The 5,000-nt window shown below is 30.5% G+C and overlaps 1 long non-coding RNA gene across 1 annotated transcript in view; it reads left to right on the top strand.

The window, feature by feature from the left end:
* LOC145287775 (uncharacterized) overlaps nucleotides 1-4,431 on the top strand; it is a 233,785-nt gene extending 229,354 nt beyond the window's left edge. Inside the window, exon 3 of the long non-coding RNA XR_013869193.1 lies at nucleotides 206-4,431. This is a non-coding gene — a long non-coding RNA (uncharacterized LOC145287775). The remainder of the gene's footprint in view (nucleotides 1-205) is intronic.
* Nucleotides 4,432-5,000: the final 569 nt, after the last annotated feature.

Here is a 5,000-nt window from a genome sequence, read left to right as displayed (position 1 = left end):
GTTGGTTATAATGTAGAAAAAATAAATTCTATAGACACAAATGGTCGCTCGTATTAATGGTACCACTCCCATCTTTGTAGCTCTTCAACTTCTTTGTGCAAGAAAAATAGGATGCATTACTTTTTGGAACGAGTCTTGCATATAAATCTCAGAATTTAAAATTTTAAATCTCAATAATCGTTTTATTTATTTTTTCTCTTTTCAGTTGCACGTTGAGACTTGGACTCGAGCAGCAAACGCTGATCCTATTGGATTAATACAAGAACTTTTTTTTTTGTAAAAGTTGGTGCCAGAAAATATTCAGAGACCGCCATACAATTATCTTGACATGTTGACTTGGGTCAACTAAAACGGAAATCCAGTTTTCATCAGCTCTACAAAATTATAAAAGAAAACGAAATTTGGTTAATCAAGAACAAAAACAAATAACAAAAGGATATGAAAAAGATCCTCGCATAATCAATGAAAAATCAATAATAATAAATATTTAAAAAATACTTAAATAAATATTTATTTTTTATATGAAGCAAAATGTACAACATGTTCTGATGTTGTTATTAAACTAGTATGTTCTCTGTCATTGAAAAAGAAGTTCTTCTACACTGAGCCATTATTGTTTTAAATTTTTGTTCCGATTCAGAGGAGGTGAATTTTTTCGCCATTTTAAAGCCAACCTTGTATCTAACTTAGCTCTGGTGATGAGGCGAGTAAATTGCGATAAGTAGCTTAATAATCGTGGAAAGCTTAAAAGTTCAACATGTAATTCAACAAAGTATGCTTATTAGATGAAGCTGAGATGTATAACAGTTCAATTTTATACACGTTATTTTATTCACGTTAAAAATTTATTATTTCCGTCTTATTCGAAATAATGTATTTCAACTATCAAATTAAAAAGAAGTACTTAGTTGATATATATTTTATGGAAATTTCTCCAGACAAGGCGTGAAGCTACTTAATGTAAGGAGTTAACAGTAACGAAAGATGATTGACGCAAAGACAGGAGACGCCTATTGACCTTAACGTTGAAAAAAAAAGCACGACTATATGTAGAGAGAAACAACGAGCAGTAAGAAAGTTTCACAAGCCTGCACTTCTTGAAAAAGAAGCTACTGATATATGAAACTGTATATTATAACGAATTGCCTAAATCGCGAATTGGTGAAGACCAGTAGACCAAAGAATTAAACGAGCTGGAACAAAGGACACGGGGAAATAAATCAGACAATTTCGAGAAACACGTAACATCAGGAATTTTTATTGATTATCTTATAGACTTGCCAGTAATTTATTGGTGTTTAAATTCTACAAATAAACATTAGATAATAAACGATTTCACGCAATGAAGACTTTAAAGAGTTCAAATTATAAATGGATAATTTTAATAGAAAAATTAAAAAGAGAGATCTTAAAAATCTAAACGTAACTAAAATACATAAATCGTACATAAACCAATGTTAAACATACGCAAATAATGAAAGGACATTTAACATTTCAAATAGTAAAGAAACTCATAATAATCTTACATAGTGATGACGTAGATATATAGACTAAAATAATGAATGGGCGTCTGACGTTAAAGATTTATGAATGAAAACAATAACAAGAAAAGATAATGAATAAACATTAAAATACTATAAATAGTAAATAGTTTTCATTGACAAATAAAGAAACGGCTCGAATCAATTATCTACAGACAAGTAAATGAACAAGAATACGATGCCTTGTAGATGAATATGCTGGGTTTACTATTACTAAGGATAATTTGATGGTGAATACCAAAGTAAACTGGTTATTGATGGGGGGAATATTTCACAGTAAAATCGAACGACTCGGTTCTGCCGTTATTGGGTCCAGACCATGGAAATTTGTTTATTAATTCTGTTTAATTCTTTTGTGAATTTTCGCAATTCTCACAAAGGACGATACTGGCATACGACAGGCAGCTAACGGAATCGTTGTGATCCGACAAGGCCGTAAAGTACCATATACTGCTACTGCTACTACTACTACTACTACTACTACTACTTCTGCTACTACTACTACTAATAATAATAATACGGGTCAACAATGTGGCTTAACGAAACATTATTATGATACAGCCGTTCCATACAAATGTAAATAATTATTTATATTCATCTATATAGTAAAGAGCTCTTATGGAAGGGAGATAATCCCAAACTAGGGTGGTAACTTATGACATAATTTTTTATTACATAACAAGGACGAAAATGATTGGTTAACATCATTTAAGAAAGAGTTTGTAATAATAATACTAATAATAATAACAATAATAATAATAATAATAATAATAATATTATTAATAATAATAATAATAAAGAAAAAGAAAACAAATACAAAAACAAAATACAAAACATACAAAAGACACAATAACCTAACAACAAAAAGTAATCATTACATTTGAACATGCGGAAATTGCGCACTCGTCAATAAACACAATAATAAACACTAAAGTTAAACACATATGTACACATGGTTTAACGGTATGCTAATTTGATAATATCTGTGCTTACATACGTAAAATTATTTTATGTTAAACGAAACTAATTTCAGTTAAACAGACATTTTTATATATAGTAAACTATATACTAAAGAGCTATCATTGAAGTGAGATTAGCTACATCAAGCGGGTTAACTTATAACATTACGATTTAAACTAATTTCAGATTCAAATATGGATTTCTACTTATAGTTAACTATACACTAAAGAGCTCTTATTCAAAGGAGATAATCTCCATGAAGGGAGTTAATTTATGACATTACTTTTTACCTCGCAACAAAGAGAAAAATGATTGTTTATAATTTAAGAAAGGCGCTTATGTAACGGCTGTCATTTTTAATAAGTGATAAGATTTGTTTTTAAATATATAAAAATAATCTTATATCTTAAAAAAACTATTTAGATAAATGATGTATCTGAAATAATAAAAATATATGCTCTTGCGTAAAAATTTAATTAAAATGGATGGATGGCATATTGGTGTGGCTATTGATGTTTTTCGTTTGTTAAATACACACATGACTAAACCCATCCATGTAAATAAATCAGATTCAATCTTTAATTAAATTCATGGAATGTAATAGATTTGATCGATATCAAAATCAAAGCCATACATTTCAAATAAATCGAAATCTTAGTTTGACACGTTTTTTTAACGTTATAGATTAATGTATTTATAATAATTCACTGAATCATGGATGCTACTCTTTCGTTTACTGAGCGTGTATAAATCGTTATTCATCCGACAAGAACTCAGGTTCTATTCGTCTGCTGACAAAATCACTCGAATGCCGATGTTAATTTTATGAAAGGGTTTATGAAAAAGAGAAGGACGGTTACATAAAATAATCAGAGACACAAATTGCTTGCACGAGAGAGATAAACATATATAGAGAGACACAGCATGCTCATATAACTAAAATTAGTTACGTTCTGCGCCTATCCCTATCCGGACACGACTTCTGTGCTTGGAGCACTGCCAGAAAAAAAACAAAGATAGAAAATCTCCATTTGGCAGTTACGTCATATTCTCGACTTTCGTTCATCACGATCTTTTAAATATAACTCAAAGGTTTATTAAAAAGAGAAGAACTTTCATAGAAAATAACCAGGAACACAGGTTAATTGCACGAGAGACAAAGAGACAGACAGGCAACCATATAGACAGACGGTTAGTTCATCTTGCTACACGTAGTCATATTGTGCGCCCACCCCATTAAGGATGGTTCTTGGACACATCTGCTCTGCTTGAAGCAGCGCCAGAAAAAAAAAAAAAGGAGAAAATCTCTGGACGTTACGCGCTGTTCACGATTTACTTCCGTTCTCACGATTTATTGAGCTACCAATCCAAGCAACGACCCTCGTTATTTTACATGGATGCATATATATCGAGATAGATACATTTCGATGGCTAAGTAGTTGACGGCACGGAGTGAAAACCTGGGTGTATCAAGTCCGAATGGAGTTGGTTACACAGAAATATTGTCATCAAACCCACACCGTATCTTGTGTCTATTAGAGAGGAGCTAAATAAAATACATTTATTTTCAATCAGTTGTTGGGTTTTGTTCAGATCATCCTAATGCAGTCATCCGTTTAAAAGTAACCATATTAAATATTACTTAATTATGTAAATCGGTACTTCCTGTGCAATCTTACCGTAAACCAAATATCACATACACGCGTATAAACATAATCCATACAAAACTATGTTCACGTGCACAATCTGTCACTGATCTCATATATAATAATCTATCTATCTATCTATCTATCTATCTATCTATCTATCTATCTATCTATCTCTCTCTCTCTCTCTCTCTATATATATATATATATATATATATATATGTGTGTGTGTGTGTGTGTGTGTGTGTGTGTGTGTGTGTGTGTGTGTGTGTGGTCCCTTTATATCGGAGGTATCGTGGTTACATATGTTTTTCTGATCTTCTATAAAATTTAAAAATAATATATATATATATATATATATATATATATATATATATAAGCACATATATATATGAGCTGCACAAATACAAATACATATATATATAACACACACACACATATATATATATGCATATACGCACACGTAATTATGAGCTGCACAAATACTAATGCATATATCATATAACACACACACACAATATATATATATATATATATATATATAGACGCACACATATATATGAGTTGCACAAATACTAATGCTTTTGTCGTATAACACACACACACAAACATATATATAAAGATACATGAATATATTTATATTCAGTTACACAGTTTTAATTAGATTAATCGAATACTTCCAGTTCAATATTTTGCGTTTCACAAAATCTTCACCCATCCAAATGATGACACAGCTAAACATTGCTTTACTATAGTTTGACTATAAACTGCATATTACATACACGCATGTAATTTTATTGATAAATATATACGTACATTGGTTGCGTTGCTGTCGATTTCAGATTTAGACGTC

The sequence above is a fragment of the Euprymna scolopes genome, chromosome 11 (assembly GCF_053919585.1).
Source record: "Euprymna scolopes isolate OS-2025 chromosome 11, ASM5391958v1, whole genome shotgun sequence".
Lineage (NCBI taxonomy): Eukaryota > Metazoa > Mollusca > Cephalopoda > Sepiida > Sepiolidae > Euprymna > Euprymna scolopes.
This window is presented reverse-complemented; position numbering and strand designations above follow the sequence as displayed.